Below are 17,973 nucleotides of genomic sequence, written 5' to 3'. Positions count from 1 at the left end.
ATTTCCATGGTAAATGAGAATGGAAAAAGAAGCCTCAGCTCTCCAAAGGCAGAAGTGAGGATGTAGTTGTGAAAGATAAGAGAGAGCATTGAGAGGAAGATAAAACTGACAGAGAGAAGGCAACAGTAAGAGATGGAGACCAGTGAAGATAGAAATAAAATTCAAGGAAGCAGAAGTCATAAGAGTGAGTTCTGCAGCACAATGAACTAAATATTCAGAACATCAGACATGTAAGACAGAGTAGAACAGAGGCTTGGAAGTACCTGTATGTGAGTTGGAGTAATAGTTTTGGAGAAAGAAAAGCCAAGAAGATTAATAAATGTGTATATTAAGGACATGCACTTAGAAGAATGCTCGTGGAAGATCTAAAGGTCAGAGGGAATGTGAAAAACTTAGAGAAGTGTTGAGTGTGAGAGGAGGAAAGGTGGTGTGAGTCTTAATGTCTCTCAGAATTAGTTTATAGAGCCTTGCACTGCATAAGTAGTGTTGCTATAGAAGGGAAAGCATGCCAGCAAGGGTAGGGAAGAAGTTTGCAGAGACTTTTCTTTCCAGTGTCTGAAACCCAATGAATGCGCATCAAAACTGGTTTTCAGACAAACAAGCAAGGTAGAAGGGAAGAATTAACTAAAAGGAGAGAGCTGAAGGAAAGAAGAGAGAGTTCTATTATTCTTCTACCAAAATCTACCTCATTCGTTTAATTAGCATCACCTGTCCTTTCCTACACTACTGAAAGTCTGTATAATGAAAAGGAGGATTCGGGTCACTTGACAAACAGGCAGATGTACCTGCTGACTTCTAAGCTTATGCCTGAGTCTCTGATGTCACTGAGAAGAAAGGGAAAAAAAAAAAAAACAACCAACCAGTTTTGAAAGTTGGGGTCAGCAGATACAAGCATATCATTTGCATTTTGGTTTAATAATGTGGGTTAGCTCAGAAGGCAAAGTCTAGAATACTTCATAACAGGAAGAATAGGTTCACTGACTGCAAATCATTCCCCAGCCCAAGTAAATAAGGCACTACTGGGTGGGAGGTGGGGGCCATATTTCATTTTAGTCAGGAAATGCAGATGTAGACTGGACCAAAATGGCTCTGAATGTTTCGCTACAGGAAAATGATGATAACATCATAATTGTGGAAGCAACTGTGGAAGCAGTTGTGGGTACATGCACACCCTCTCCGGGTGCTCAAGAATACACAAATCTGTGCAAAATAATCAGTATTTACATGTTTTTCCCTGCCTGAGTCTTCTGAGCTTACTCTGACTTGGTCAGAGACTTTAAGCCTGCTGCTGTCCTGCAAGTCATATGGAACTACTTGCTCTTCTTCTTGCTCTTGTTCCTCTTCTTTAGTTGTGATTGGATCTTGCAGCTGCACCAACATGCTTTTCTGTTCCCCAGCTCAAGTGCTCTATGTCAATGAGTAGGACTGAGGAGCTCAGCAGATCCAATCCAATAAATCACCCGCTGCCAAAAGGGGTGATTCCATTCCATCTCCTTTCTAGCTGTTCACCCCTGCAGCTCGACTTCTTATGGCACTAGAGCTCATGTAGTCCTTGTCTTTCAGCTGGGATGGAGTTGTTTTCTTCAGAGTCTGATGCTATGTTTTGGTTCTAGGAGAAAAACAATGTTGATAACACAGTGATGTTTATAGTTGCTACTAAGCAGTGTTGTACAGAGCCAAGGCTGTTTGCAGTGAAGGGCTGAAGGAGCTCTGAGAGAACAGAATTAAGACTGCTGACTTAAAATGGCCTAAAGGATATTCCATACTATATAATATCATGTGGAAGGAGTTTTTAAGGAGATGGGAGGGCACCTCTCTTTCTTCTGCTGCTTGGGGGGCCTAGCTGGGCATCAGCTGGGGGATGGTGAGCAATTGTTTGTGCATCACGTGTTATATACATTCAGATATAGATATTGTAACAAGTATTCCTTCTGGATGAGGCAGGTGACCATCCCACCATGAGATCACCTGAGCAAAGCCCGTGTCAGGTGAGAATGCCCAATTTGGTGTCATCTGTTAGACTGCTTCAGTTCTACCATTGCACTGTATCTCCCAGCACTATAATGGTCTCTACTTCACAAAGGAGACAATATTTCTGTTCCTCTTCCACTGGAGAAAGACTGCCTGTAAACCACTTCAAATACTGTGTGCAGTTTTTTTTATGAAAAAAAAAAAAAAAAAAAATTAAGAAGAACAGGGAACTAGTAGAGAGCATTCAAAGATGGTGAAGGATTTAGAGGGCAAGATGTGTGAGAAGCAGCTGAGGTCCCTTGGCTTGTTCAGTCCAGAGCAGAAGAAGCTAAGGAGAGGCCTGTCTTACTGGCCTGTGATCCAAATCCAGTGACACTCATTGACATTTATTGATGCTTGCTAGGTGTTTACAGAGATCAAACAGTGGATGTGAGCACAGTGAGGTGGTGGGTGGTGAGTTTGAGCAGTGGTTACACTAGGTCAGCTTCTCTGGTGCAGATTGTTATGAGCATAGCATGAAAGCTCTTGTTATCACTGATGAAAATGCGTAGCTAATGGTCATGACTACGTTGAAAAAAATGAGTTTTGCAGCTGAGAATTGGCTCTATTAAATAGTGTTATTACATTCTTTGTATCTGTTGTGGTTTCCATGGAAATAAATAGGAGGTACTACTTTTAGAGCAGCCTACATATATGCAACCCAAGTCAATTCTTCTTCACTCAATGCAACCCAAGCAAGCCAAAAGGTTGGACACTCATGCATTAAGAGACTAGTGCAACTTGTTCCATTGCCATGCTTGAGAAGAACGATACAGACAATTCAGGAGCAATGAGAGTTGCAGCATATCCACACAGTGCTGATGATGTTCCATCTCTTTAGGTTATTGAGAGGGCTAAGGGGGAAGCCCATGACAGACAGTAGGTTATGCAGGCTCTGCACTGTAAGGGGCTCTGTCAGCATGCAAAGACACAGCCAGGAAATGAAAGCCTGAAATAAAGCAGGTGATGCCAGTCAGGGTAAAGCTCAATTAACTTCATCGTGGTATTATACTGGAATCATATTTTGGCTTAACAGCCACAGAAGCCCCCTTAATTACTATGGCAAGGGTGTCATGAAACACGTGCATGAATAATTGAGATGATATACTATATGGATAGGGCCAAATGCAGGTAGGCCAGCCTGGAGAACTGGCAAGGGCTGACAGGAACATCTGCATGTGAGCCCTTGGGGATGACTGGGCACCTTAGGGGTCTCTGGCTGTTACAGGTAACTCCAGGAGGTGCTGGTTATGGCCTCCCCAGAAGTATAACTGATCCGTATTCCTTCCTGTGCTACCTGTTCCACCTCAGCCAGTAAAACAATGCATCACTCATCTTCAAGTTTCTACACAGTGCTGGATTCAGGACTAAACTACACAATTCAGGAAAAAATTGATTCCTGTTCTTCTCTCCCACTGAAGTAATGGGATTTCAGACTGCCTGAAGATAAATACGGAGTTCAGTCTTCTGCAAACGCAGCCAAGTAACCTGCTGGTGGTAAAGAGCCAATAGGGATCACTTTTCCTTTTGTTTGATCTCACTACAGTTTATTTTGTGTCGCCTGTTTAGATCTTAAGTGCTTTATTGTGCAAACTGTCATTTTTATGAAGGTAGTGTTTAGCGCAGCTGAAGCCTGTCTTGATTCTGTTCTGTCTGCAACTCAAATGCAGATAATAGAAACTTGTTAGAAGACTTGAATTAATGCTTCATCTCCCATGCTGTATGGTTTGACATCAGCATTGCTTCATCATTGCAAGTGATCACAAAGCTAGTCAGTCTGAGAGGACTCATCAAATGCTGTTGCAGAAGCATTTTGTGCTTTGTCTCGCAGCAAACATTTCCAGAACTGGGCTGCTGCTTCTCCACAATGCCACCATTGCAAATTAAGACCACACATATTTAATGTGCTCAGAGATGAATAAAAGAAATCGATGTTTGCTGAATAAATTAATCTGAGTCTAGTTAAGGACTAAAAATAAGAAGTAAGACTTCCAGCATATGCAGTCACTGTGTCCTTGGGTAACTGCCTTTCCTCATCTGGCTGTGCACAGCTCTAGTTGTTAGCAGATCCTGGTTGAAATTCAAATCAGTTTCAGCATCACTGCCATCTCCTCTAATTGACTCCGTCGGCACAGCCGGCTAGTGGGAGGGACGGAGGAGCAAAGCAGGCAGAAAGGACCAGATGATTTCTGGCATATGCTGGGCTGTGCAGCAAAATGTTGAGGACGTGGGGGTCTGGCACTGCACAAACGTCAGGGATTCCCCACATCCTGCCAGGAAACCAAGGGGAATCATCTTTTTTTTTTTTCTTCTTATTTTAAATGTCAGAAGAGTTAGGCCCAGGTGGTGGTTTACAACCACAGCTCAGCTGGCGAGGGAGGCAGTGCAGCAAAGGAAGCTCATGGAAATATCCTGGCTGACTCATCCATAATTCATTTGGCATTCTGGGGAATATGCAGGCTGAGTGGGATGCTGGGCACTCTTCAGGGGACTGCTCTGCTGCCCAGCCACCAGGCAGGTAGCACCTAGTTCTCTGCACCCCAGCAGGGTTACCAAGGATCTTCCCTCTGTGCAGTGTCAGCACAGCCCTGGCTGAATTTCCAAGAACTGGCCTAATGATGTCCTTGCACAGAACCCAGAAGGTAGGCAGCTGCAACCCAGGACAAAGCAGTTTTTAAGCCTGACCTTCAGTTTGGAGGTAGCTAAGCAACGCATTTCATGCTGAGGGATTTTGGTCATCCAGCGAGGTTATTTTAAAGGTATGGCTGGCCTGAAGAGATGAGTATAGGATCTAGTGGGGTGTTTGAAAGAAAAGTTAAATAGTCTGAGTATGATTTGCAAATGTATGCAGGAGCCTGAACACTGAGGAGCTTGCAAGGAAAACTAACAGAAAAGAACGATGAAAAGTAGTGAGGAAAAAATGACCTAGAAAAATGAAAGTAGATGTTAATTATGTGATCTCCATCCATGCATGCTGACTCCTTATGAAATGGCTGCTTCCCTCAATTTTCCAAAGTGTGGAGTGAGGTCTGGGGTATTCAAAGCACCAGAGGTGCCAAATACACTTGCAGGAGGTGTGTGTAACAGCCCTTAGTCCTGGCATCTATGTCAGCTGTGTGTTAGCCACCCTGCCAGGCAGGTGGGAGATGCTGAGGAGGACAAGCACATAGCAGCACCCAAACACAAGGACCCAGGGATGTCCAGCTGGATTGCAGATAGCCCAAGATGTTGATCTGCAAATCAAAAGGGCTATACACTGCAACACCTGCTGCAATGTACAGCCTTTGCCTGAACACTCTATTGATGACAGCATGAAATAATTTGAAAAAATAAGACTCATAACTCATTAGTTAGTGCACAGAAGTCAAAACCAACCAGTTTCATTCAAAGTCAAAGTGAAGGTACGATTATTATACATCTAAAAGCTGTGTTTCAGGAAATTATCATCTTTCAAGGCTGTAGCCATTGTTGCCACCCTATATGATTAAAAGATTTAAAAAAAAAACACACACAACAGAGAGACATAATCTAGAAAATGTAGCTAGTAAGTTTTAATAATAAAAATACAGCCTAGCTAAAGTAAAGTTTATTCACTACATGGTGCTGTTTAATCTCACACATACTTTCATGGTGTTTTCTTGTCTTGAATCTAATTACTTCCCGGTATTACAGTTTGTTATATCTGTTTTCATCTCATGTGCTGCCACTGTTTCCAACTACATTGCACAATTCTCTGTGTTATTTATTTTGAAGCAGCTTCTGGGATAAAGAATTAGTCCTGGGATTTATCCACAGCTTTGACGCTGGCCAGCTGGGTGAGTCCTGGCTGAGCTGCTGCTCCTCTTCAACTCTGTTTTTTCAGTAGGAGTGGGATAAAAATCCCTCCTGTCTGAAAGCACCTGGATTTTTGCAGATGGAGTGTTATATAATAGTTAAGGAGTGTGGGAATTCCCTGTTTACAGCTACACGTTCACTGATATACTAGACACGCTTAGCAAGCTTTCCTTTTTTTACAGATTAAAACCTTAAGTACTTGTCGAAGTGGCCACTAAGCGTAAGAAAACTAGTGGAAACAGTCACTGAATGCATCTCTTCAGCCTGTTTGAAATAGATGAAGGCACAACAGCAAGAGAGAGAAGCTTTTAAACAGAACGCTTGCAGCCTACTTGGAACACTTACAATCAGTGCAGACATAGCCTTGATTTTAGTTCTCTCAAGGTGGCCTTGGAGGGAGCAAATTCACCAGTTCTTACACTTACTGTGCCTGCACCCTTGGCCCAGTGCTCTGGGTAGGAGCTGCAAAAGGGACATGGTAGGAAGGAGCTGCCTGCATTTGCAAGGAAAACAGGGACAGCAAGCCTCTTGTGCTCTGATGACTTTTTTTTTTGGTCCTGCCTGAGTGCACTGAACTCTGCACAGAGATTCTGTCAAACCTGGAAAGTTTCCTATAATCTCTGCCTCAGCAGAAAATACCCAGCAGCCAGATTAAACCTCTCTTGCAGTGACTTTCATGTCATCAGAGAGAGGAGGTTTGAAAGAGATGCGAGAAAAACGGCCACGTAAATGTGCTAGAAATGCATGGAAGTGTTTTAAAAGACGTTTCCTGTTTCACCCTTTTGCATGATCTCCTTTTAAAAAAGCATAATTCAAATCAGTATTAAATGCATTTTCTTAAATAGTGTCAATTACAGGAAATGTTCTTTTAAGTCTGTGACATTTATAACCATGAAACACCAATTGCTGTACAAGAGCACTATGGCATCTTATCTCTGAAGGTCACATTTGGAGTTCACATACATATTAAAAAAAATCCCCCAATGGGAGGATTATTCAAATTGCTGCAGGCTTGTCCTTTCTTTATTACCTCGTATTTGTTTTCTCAGTTGCACACTCCATAATTCAAACATTGCATACCTAACATGTGAGCATCTCCTCTCCTGTTCCTCTGTACTGGTACACTGTGCCCGGTGTAAATTTGTCTTGTCAGCAAGTTTCCAAGGGAGTTCAAGATCCTATTAATACAAACTAGACTGGAGAAACAGGGCTTTTTGAGCTGTTAGAGATTTCTGTCGCATGAGAGTCAATGCTTTGTCCCTCCTCCAAATGCCAATAAACTAAGGCAAAATTGTGCAGTGCCTAAAATTTGTATGTCTAAGGTTACCATCTTGCAATGCCAAACTGAAGAATTTTTCTCATGCATCCTTTGATTTGTAACTGAAGCACTGTTCATCAATTTGCTTTTCTTACTGCTTTGAAATTGCAGAAAGAACACAGGCAAGTGACTCAGAATTGCACACCACTACAGGGAATGTAACCATCATTAAAGACAAAGGATATAAGTTAGAGGATCCAGTGGGAGCCATCGGAGGAAAGCTCTTCTACCAAGCACTCAGGTTCTCCAAGGGGGATTTTATCCAACCCTTAAAGCCTAGTGAGGCTGTCTCTTCCAGTACAGTTACATCTGTAGTACAGGTAGGGTGCAGCCATTTTACTACAGCCAAACCATATGCAGCTTGATTACATGTTGCTGTGTTCTCAGCAGTGCTGATGGAGCATGAAGCAGCAATTTTTTGCAAGTGTGTTTGTAAAAGGCACAGTACTGAATGTTCGACACCTCTGAGAATCCAAAATACATATATTGTGGTAATGACCTTCTGAATGTGGATGAGAATATTATAACACTTAAGGACAAGTAAACAAGTAGAATGACAATTCAGGCTTTGTCAATTTGGCAAAGTTTTTAAATTCAACAGAGTAGAAGATATCTGGCCCTTTCCTACCACACTTTGGCAGCTCTACAGCATGCACTGGGGCTAGATTTTATCCCTGTACAGTATGTCCTTCTCAGATAAAAATTAACAGTTCTTTATTGAAGATGCTCAGAAACTGCATGGGTTTTGATAAAACGTGGAGCTAATTCTAGTTGCACGCACCCCTTCTTCCTCCCCTTCTTACCATTCCCTACTTTTAGTATCCACATCAAATAGAAGAAGTTTTGCTTTCTAGATGATGTTGATGTCCCTCTTCAGTACTTCTTGTGAAGATGTTGCTGGGTGTTGCATTGTTAGCTACCCTTTTGCCACAAACCTGGGGAAGCCTTGGCTGCAAAGCACAAAACATAAGCTCAGATAACCACCACTTGGCACTTCCCAACCAATTTTGAACTATTTAAAAATGTGTCGTGCCTGCTTTCATGTGGATTTGTTACCAGCCATTGATTAACAAGGAATGATATATCCCTTGTTACAGCAGAGGGTCCTACACTTTTCCTGCATTGTTGCCCTGGTAATCTGGTTTTGCCATCCAGTTAAGCTAATACCAAGCTGTAAGCACACACTCAACCAAAGAAAGGACAAAAGACTTGTACATCTAGGTCTGTAATCTCTGTGAGTTATTATAATACTTCCTTTTCCTGCATTTTTCATCGTGAGTCAATATAAATTCTGTACATTAGAACATGCCATTTTAATTATAGATTGAGCTTGTATTTAAATTGACAAAGGTTTGTAGTAAAAGTTGGAAGAAGTTGCTGTCTTTTCTGCTTTATATAAATACACGATACCCATTCAGTGGGTAAATTATAACAGACAAATAAGCATCTCTGCCCACAAGAAACCTCTGTACAGAAAGATATGAAAGGATGTGAGCAGGAAAGTTCAATGCAGAAAACAGAAGTTTGGAGGGTTGAGAGTGCTGCAAAGCAGCAGCAAGTCTGCAAGAGGCCAGATGTTATCCTAGAGGTGGAGACCATCAGCAGAATTAGGAAACACCATTAATGCCTCATACTACCTACTGCAGTTTCTGGATTAGGGATGAAAATTGAGATGTTAGTAACTGAGGTGCAGAGGCTATTTGTCCTATGAAGTGTTTAATTTTGCAAGTGCGTTTCCTCTTGCCTAAGCTGTGTCTCACCTCTTCCTATGAGACAGGGATGATACACCGTTGAGTCACATCTCGTTTCAGCTTCCCCAGATCTTCAGCAGCTCTCAGTCCCTCCTCTTCCACATCTTCCAGCACTTCCACACCTCAGGCAGCAGCCCAGTGGTACCCAACAGCTTGCAGGGGACCTGTGCAGGACAGAAGTGAAGACCTTTGTTCAGAATTGCTCTGAGTGAAGGGAATCATGCTGCAGGCAGAGGTTTTGGAGAGCAAAAGCACGCTTTGAGCAGTATGCTCTCTACAAGTCAGATACACACTAAAGCAGGAGATTATTAAAAACAAGAAAACAAACCACAAATTATAATATCTAAAACAGTCTGGATTCAAATTTCCTATAAAGTAAATTAAGTTAAAGTAAATATCACATACCTGTAAAACCATCATAAGAACATTAATAAGGTTGCAAAGACAAGCACACTTAATAATAAGAAGCACGTTAATTTGGATTAAGCCTTGCAGCTTTACTTCCTTCCTTCTGGGTGTACGTGCATCTGGGCAGAACTCTTGTGGTATGCTCCTGCAGTGTGTCAGCCAATGGGCAGGAGGCCTGTGGGGCCCAGTAGCCTTACACCAAGGGGAGCTGCAACATACCCATTTATGTGTCACTTTGTACCCTTCCTGCAATCTGGCAACACCTTTTAGAGATGCACTGTCAGGTTCTTCAGAGTCTCAAACAAACCTTTTCTTCTGCATGGACTCTCATTTAAAAATCCAGGTTAGTCAGTGCAGCAAATGAGAAAAATTTGACTTAACCTAAAGGTAGGATTTTCATTTGTGATTTCACAGAATCATACACTCATAGAATCCTTAGAGTTGGAAGATATCTTTAAAGGTGATCTAATTCAACTCTCCTGCAGTGAAGAAGGACATCCACAGCTCCATCAAGTTGCTCAGAGCCTGCTCCAGCCTGGCCTTGTTGAATGTCTCCAGGGATGGGGCATCACCACATCTCTGGACAACCTGCTGCAGTGCCTCAACGCCGTCAGTGTAAAAGACTTTTTCCTTATATTCAACCTAAATCCTCCCTCTTTAAGTTTGAAACCATTTCTTCTTGCCCTATCACCACAGACCCTGCTCAATAGTCTGTCCCCTTCTTCCTTGGAGCTCCTGTTTAGATACTGTAAGGCTGCTATCAGGTCACCTCACAGCCTTCTCTTCTCCCGGCTGAAGAGCCCCAGCTCTCAGCCTGTCCTCCTCATAGGAGAGGTGTTCCATCCCGTGGATCACCTTTGTGGCCCTTCTCTGCACACGCTCCAACAGGTCCGTGTCCCTCCGGTGCTGAGGACTCCACACGTGGATGCAGTCCAGGTGAGGCCTCAGCAGCGCACAGCAGAGGGGCAGGATCACCTCCTCGACCTGCTGCTCACGCATCTTTGGATGCAGCCCAGGCTACGGTTGGCTTCCTGAGCTGTGAGGGCGCATTGCTGGCTTTGTATTGCTCTCATTAACTGGTTCTGCAATACAACTTCATACTATGGTTACTGCTAGAGATAAGTAATGGCCTTCTCTGCAGAATATGTTTGATCCCAGCCTCCTCTCAGGGGTTAGTTCTGAGTTGAGGACCAATGCTGCCCAACATATCACTTAAATCGGGCACTTCAGGAAACATGAGAGTTGCTAGAGCTCAGCAATTCAGGTAACAAAGTGGAAGGAGTGGTATATGGAGGAGGTGTTTGCATTCACAGAATTCAAAGTTGTTTGGTATGACATTGACATAAAACATTGGAACAAATAAGGAGTCTCCAATACGAAAATTTATCCCAGAACTCCATGGAACGCTGAAATAAAGCAAAATACTTGTTTATCAAAACCTTCCTCTAATCAGCAAAACCTAGCTGAGTGTAACAAATCCATGACAACACAGAATTGTTACCTTCTTGCAATCTTTAAGTACAAAAATAAATTAATCTCTACCATGAGACTTTACTTACTAGTGCCCGTGAGTCCAGAAAATGTTTGCCTATTAGCAAACTTTATTATATGTCAGTCCCCTTAAAAAACAGAAAAGTTAGCCAAAATTAGCAAAATGCAATGGAATGCTAGCAGAGTATTTTGAGATGGCAAAGAATTGCACTCCACACTGTCCTCAAAGAAAAACCCACCCACAAACCAAGAATATTAAATATGAGGGGATCCCTACATACAGATTATTGTTCATTCCTCTACAAAGCTGTAACTCTGAGAAGATGCTAAAATGCTGTGAGGTTGAATTGGATGTTGCTGTTTCTAATACTTTTACTACAAACGCATTGACATCTTTTTTCAGCTACCAAGGTCAAGAGGCTGAAGTAAGAATCTCAGCTTTTACATTGTTTTAAACCAGTTTTTAATTCTCCTGTATGACACAAGCTTGGAAATATGAAAAAAAAGATCTAAAAGCAAAGAAAACAGATGGCAAATAACCAACCACCTACCCATCCTCTTAAAAAGTCTTATTTTTAAGAATATGGGCTTTTAAGCCAATTTCTGTTGTGGGTGGCATTGACTCATGAATTTCAAACACTTAGTGTGGCAATGAAAATCCAGAACCAAACTTAAAATGTTATGTTTCGGAAAGTACTGTTGAATTTTTAAGCAAAAGAGATGCTTACGTTCCATTTCATTTTCAGAATATCCAAATTAAATATGTGCTTTCAACCACTCAAGCATTCACTTTCATTGTTACTAGTCAAAACCCAAGTGAAATCTGTTAGCTTATCAGTCACAGGAGTGTTTAAGAACACTTTAAGCAGTGCTCAGGGAATAGCTGGTCTGGGTGCAGAGGGGAGAGGAGATAGGACAACCTCTCTGTCTGTGTCAGCATTTTGGTTCTTATGAAGAAAAAATGATTTATTGCCAGGAGGAGAAGTACCATGCAACTGCAACAGCATTTCTATATTTTAAAGGTTTTCATATCATACTGTGTGGAATTCTCATACAGGTAAATTAAAAAATTAAATTGAAAGAAGGTACCAAGTAGGTTAAATAACATTGTTGATAACAGAGGTTAGCATAGGTGTGGCTTGGCAAACACCAATAACTGCAGATTGCAATAATAATATATGCTAGAACAGGAAGCTATTCTTCCTCCAGTCTTCTGAGCATATACATTGGAATCATGACAGCATATATAATGGCAAGTTAATCTGAAAAACAATCGCCTGCAAAATCATGACCTTGACTGAAACATTTTAATTGTTCTGTCAGGCAAGTATACCTGAAGGTTTCTGTGACTGAACAAAGCCAAAAAAATGTTACATCTAGTCAGAATATGTATTTTGTAGATGTGTGGTTTAGTACTTCTAAAATAAAAAGAGGCAACAGCTTGTACATCCTAGAAGCTTCTGGAAGACTGAATCAATTCACTAAATTGTAACATAAAGAGCACTCCTGTACAGTAAGATACTACTATCTAACAAGGGCAGCTGATCTTCAGGATCTCAGATCTCAGCCTGCTTCCCTTACATTAGATTTGAAAGAGACAAACTATGGATTAGCAGTAGGACTGGCAAGAGCTACAAGCAAATATTATTTAAACTCAGCATTTTCACCTGGCAGTTTCATGTTCCTGATGTCCATTTAAAAGCTGCCTCTAAGATTAGCATGTGGAACGTTTGAGTTTGTAAGTGTAGGAGATGCAGAGAGGGAAAAAAAATAATAGTTTCTCATATGTAAACATCTAATTTACTAAGGAGCCAAATGAGCTGAAGAAAAAAGCGTGATGAAACTCCATCTGGGCACAATTCCTAAAGCCTTACTCATCTCACTTCCTGATTCTCCTTTTTGGCCTCCTTTCCCCTCAGGCCCTCCCACCTCTACAAACAACACAACGATAATTATACTGTCACTGGAGACTTAAACATTCTTGACATCCTGACATCCCTTCTAACAACTACAGGACATTTCACAAAGGCCCAGGCTGGCTTTCAAGAAGTGGGTCAGCTTGACACATACCATGTGCTTCCAGAAGCTTGCAGGCTTTGAGTTTGCTCATCTATGGTAATGGGCACCCTACCAATGAGCAGGCTGGAAACAAAACACTGTCTGGTTTGCAACGGGAACTTTCAAATGTTTATCAGAAATACATAGGTTGTAAATTTCCATCTGAAATATCATTTAGAGGATGTCACGTTAAGCTTTTCAGTGCAGCACAATCCAGGCTTTACAGTTCGGGCCTCACCTTCCCCTTACTGGCTAAACAAGCACTGGAAGGCACCCAGCACCACTCAGGAGTCCATCAGCAATGCATGGAGTGAAGGTGAGAGGAAAGGAGCACGGAGAGCTTCACTCCATCAGCCCAAGGAGGCTGGATTAGTAGCTCTTTTCATTTCATCACTTCTTGCCCTGCAACCTCAATTCTCTCAGTCACTTACCACAGACACACTTTTAGGACTAGGCTGACTGGCCAAACTCTTTTTCTGGGGAAATTATGGCCAGTGTGATTTTTTTTTTTCCTCACTCATTCTTGAATGTTTTGGTTTTTTTTTCCCCTATATTTCAACATTTAAATCATGCCAGCTTGCTTCCAATACTCAGAAGAAATTCATGATGACTCAGAAAGGGATCTTGACCTGCGAGCTGAGAATTACTTCTCTGATAGCATAATGGTTTGATATCAGTTTTCACAAAAGGAATAAATCAATGCATCTCATCGTATTTTCTATTCTGCCCTGCATAAATTTGTCTTGTGAATAAAACACATTTTATTCAGCTCAGAGGGCATTTCATTTCTGTGTTCATTTTGACATTTTAGTTAGAATATGATGCTTGTACGGTACAGTAGCCCAGACAACAGAGACTATAAAATCTTCTATTTGTGATCTATCTCAATGAGCAGATTTTCAGTTCTCCTTAAAATGCCTTTTATGACTGGGCAAAAAACAACCCATGCACCAGAAAATGACCAAAAATAATTGTTCTTCATTGTGAAAATAGGATACAGTTAAGAGCCAGAAATAGCTTTGGAGGAAAAGCATGAAGTAGCTATGAATAAACTTTAAATTATTAACAAAATACAAAGAAATCCAAATAAATTGGATTACAGAGATTAAATACAGTGCCATATTTTACAAAGAGTAGATCACACTGCTGTAAAACTTACGGTTCCCAGACATCACAGTGCCCTTGTAATTACCAGGAAGGTAAGAACAGATTACACAGAACAAGCTGGCTCCTGCTGTGTATGCACTGCTATCCAAGCACTGAAACTAAGTATGTAGATAAACGCATAAATATATAAAATAACACAAGTGGGGCACTGGCAAACATGAGACATTTCTATTCATGTTGGTCTAAGATAGGCACAGGTACAGTTGACTCACACAGCAAAATTATTTCTATTAGCAGATTGCTCAGATTTATGAAAACAGAAGCCCCATGTTATCTGTGAGCAGCAGTATAGTAATACTGCAAATTGCAACTTGATTACTATTTGATTCAACCTAGTTAATAGCTGATGATGGCCTGTAATTCTTGTGATTCATTCTGGCAAGCTTTTCATTTGTCAGGTCATCAAGCCTATCCTATACATGAGCAATTAAATTAGCAGGAAAAAAAACAGCCCAAATAGCAAAGGGCTCAGCAAAAAAAAAATCCTCCAGGTGGTTTGAAGAAATCTATCCCTAGCACTGTTGAAATACCATCGCCTTAGTGGTTTTCTTTTCCCATTAGGACTAGCACAATAGGTACAAAAACAAATAATGCACTGCTGATTTCCAAGTATCTCCTTGAAGCAGGGAAAATTCATTCCAAAACAATTGCAAAGAAACTATGCATTGGAAAAACTCAACCATGAGAAATAGTAAATGAAGTTCAGCAAATGGTTGCCATCACTACAGATGGGTGATATTAGATTGCAGACAGAAAGTAGCTGGAAGTTTGGCTGGCTGGCAGCTGTAACAGGCTTACTAAATTCGTATGCAACCACGAGGATCAGTCCTACAGGGGGGACAAAGGACATACACAGAAATAGATTCTCAAGGAGAATCCTGCCTCTGTTTCTTGACAACAGCCAAAGAGCTATCAGCATCACTTGCACAGATGGCCACAGCCTACTTACGCAGTCATAGAAAAATACGAAGAGTCAGTAACACAGGATCCAAGAGTTAAATTAACCACAGCAGTGTCGAGGCCACGCAGAATGCTCCACTGCAAGGACAGGATGTGCTCACACCATGGGGAGAGTTTTATTCTTATTGATGCTGTCGGCAGGGTGTCAGCCAGGGGCTGCTCTCTCCTCAAGCTCCACGTTCATTGGAGAGAACCGGTGGGAGCATCAAGTGTGAGCTGATGCCCAAAATACTTGCCTGGAGGATCAAGGTCCTCTAGTGACAGAAGGAACCAATCACCTGTATTCAAGTTCCAACCTGTCCCTGACATGCTGAAATTGTTGACACAGCCAACAGGAGGCCAAACCCTCAATTGCTGGAACGCTTTGGCTGCATTTTCTTTGGTTGAAACGCTCACCAAAAGTAAACATAAATTAAAAAACAAAACAAATCAAAACATACAGAAAAAAAATCTCAGCATGCAAAATCAGGCCTAACTAGGCTATTCAGCAGAGCAAAAATAACTTCTGGTTGACTCGACTATTGAACTTATCTAAGAATGTCAAAAAATAGCCCCTCATCCACAAACCAAAGAGATTTTGGTGGACTAGTTAAACAGTGTTTCAAAAGGCCTTTGATTAAATCCTTAAACCAGAGACAACTCAAGCAGCTAAGTAATTACTGGGCAGGAAGAAAAGTACTATCATGGCTCAAAAACAGGAGATGGAAAACAAAGAGCAGAATTCAACAGCTAGTTTCTGCGATGGCAGGAGGTTAATGACAGCCTGCTGCAGGGCTGTGCAGCAAGCCTTGTGTGTTGTTGTATTTACTATTGATCTAGAAAGACGATGGTATTGTGAGATAGCAAAATTTGCAGCTGTCATAATTATTTCAGTTAAGCAAGACAAGAGGGGGCTGTGATGATGAGGAAGGCCAAATGAAACAGAATGGATCGTGTAATGGGGAATTAAGTTCAATATTGAAAATGTGTGTTAGAGAGGAACAAGAGTAGTGCTTCCACATCTGACAAATTCTAATTTATTTACACTGACTGAAGAGCAGACAGCGGGCATTTATGTAAATACCTATGTGCTCTCTCTAATCCTCATGAAGCTGTAGTCAGAAAAGCTAATAAGACAATGGAGCACTGGAGGAATAAATGGCATACTGATTAAAATGGAGTGTTGCCTCTACATAAAGGAATTAATTTTGACCTCTGGAATAGCCTCCAACATCTCCCACCTCAGAGAAAAGGTCATAGACTCACAAGTTTGGAAAGGACCTACGAAATCATCTAGTCCAACCATCCTCCCATTACCACTGCTACCACAAGCTACTAAATCATATCTCCAACCTCATCGACATGCCTCTTGAACACTGCCAGGGATGGAAACTCCACTGTATAGCACACAGAAGCTCGACGGCAGCCATCTCACAATGGGCAGCAGGAAATATGTCTACATAAAAGCTGAGTGAGCCATGACACCTCAGCGATGGCATGAAATTCAGAAAAGGGTTGGACATTCATACCTACAGCTTCAAACACAGCAAATAGATCCCAAAATAGCTGATGCTTGCCAAATGTTAGATAAACTCTAAAATCCTGAGGTTTGAGGTTTACAGAATGTTTGAAAAAGAGCTTAGATGTGCTGGCAGACAGCCTGCCAGTGGCAGGGAACCCTCTGCTGCAAGTTAGCCCACCTGCTGGCCTCACCTGACATTCCCATCCTGTGCAGCTCTTTCAGACGAGATGTCTCTGGTTTTGTCTGGACAGAGATGCTGCCAAACACAGAATCATAGAATCATTATGGTTGGAAAGACCCAATCATCAATCCATCATCATCATGTCCACTAACCATGTCACTCAATATGACATTTACTCTTTTATTGAAAGCCTCCAGGGATGGTGACTCCACCACCTCCCTGGGCAGCCTGTTCCAATACATGAAGAAGAAATTTCTCCTAACATCCAACTTGAACCTCCCCTGCTGCAATTTGAGGCCATTATCCATCATCCTATTGCTCTTACCTGGGAAAGGAGGCAGGTCTCCACCTCACTCCAACCTCTTTGCAGGTCCTTGAGAGAGGTAAGCTCTCTCCATGAGCCTCTTCTCCAGACTAAACAAACCCAGTTCTCTCAGCCACTCCACATAAGACTGGTGCTATCACAGCTTCATTGTCTTTCTCCGGATACACTCCAGGGTCCCAATGTCTTTTGTGTAATGAGGGGCACAAAACCAAGCACAGTGCTTGAGGTACGGCCTAAGAATCACAGAATCACAGAATGGCCAGGGTTGGAAGGGACCTCAAGGATCATGAATCTCCAACTTCCCTGCCACATGCAGGGCCACCAACCTCCACATTTAATGCTAGACCAGGCTGCCCAGGGCCCCATCCAAAGTTGAACACCTCCAGGGACGGGGCATCCACAGCCTCTCTGGGCAGCTGTTCCAGCACCTCACCAGCACATAGTTCAGAAGGACAATCACCTCCCTGCTGCTGGCTGCACTGTTTGTGATACAAGCCAGGATGGCATTGCCCTACATCATAGGATTGCCTCACGTGAGAGATACCTTGGTGACTATGAGGAACCCACTCAGCTCCCTACTAGCCTCGGCGTGCATCACACCTGCATTACCTCACTGGCATGAGGTAGCAGTGCAATTAACCTCCCTATTTTCTGCTCCGGTGTTTGTTCTCCAACCATGCTGTGTGAAGCGACCAACGCTTCAGGCTCAAGACCCACCCGTGAAAACCCCTTTCTCTCCCAAACGCGTCCCAAGCCCTGCCTGTTTGTGGGAGCTTCTCCTTCACGTGAGACGATCACTGCAAGCAACCGCTTATGAAACATCGGCGCTGTACGCGCGGCTAAGAAGACTCGCTATCGAACGCCCGGCCACCCGCTCCGCTCCCCACCAGAGAGCGACACCCGCCGCCACCAGCGCGGGAGGCGGGGGCGGCGGAGGCGGCGGAGGCGGCGGAGGGGCGGGGCCGGGGC

The 17,973-nt window shown here is 42.5% G+C and overlaps 1 long non-coding RNA gene across 3 annotated transcripts; it reads right to left on the bottom strand.

Moving 5' to 3' along the window:
* Window positions 1-5,257: 5,257 nt before the first annotated feature.
* On the bottom strand, window positions 5,258-17,944 carry LOC116226486 (uncharacterized). 3 transcript variants are annotated; one of them, XR_016464941.1, is made up of 7 exons: window positions 17,005-17,944; window positions 16,690-16,754; window positions 9,319-10,940; window positions 8,923-9,077; window positions 7,966-8,112; window positions 6,925-7,022; window positions 5,258-5,909 (listed from the first exon to the last, which is right to left on the bottom strand). It is a non-coding gene; the product is annotated as an uncharacterized LOC116226486 (long non-coding RNA). The 3 variants fall into 3 exon arrangements; XR_016464940.1 differs by having other exon boundaries at window positions 5,258-7,022; XR_016464942.1 differs by lacking the exon at window positions 7,966-8,112 and having other exon boundaries at window positions 5,258-7,022.
* Between the last annotated feature and the right edge of the window lie 29 nt (window positions 17,945-17,973).

Source organism: Phasianus colchicus, chromosome 3 (genome assembly GCF_987193195.1).
Source record: "Phasianus colchicus chromosome 3, bPhaCol1.hap1.1, whole genome shotgun sequence".
Classification (NCBI taxonomy): domain Eukaryota; kingdom Metazoa; phylum Chordata; class Aves; order Galliformes; family Phasianidae; genus Phasianus; species Phasianus colchicus.
This window is presented reverse-complemented; position numbering and strand designations above follow the sequence as displayed.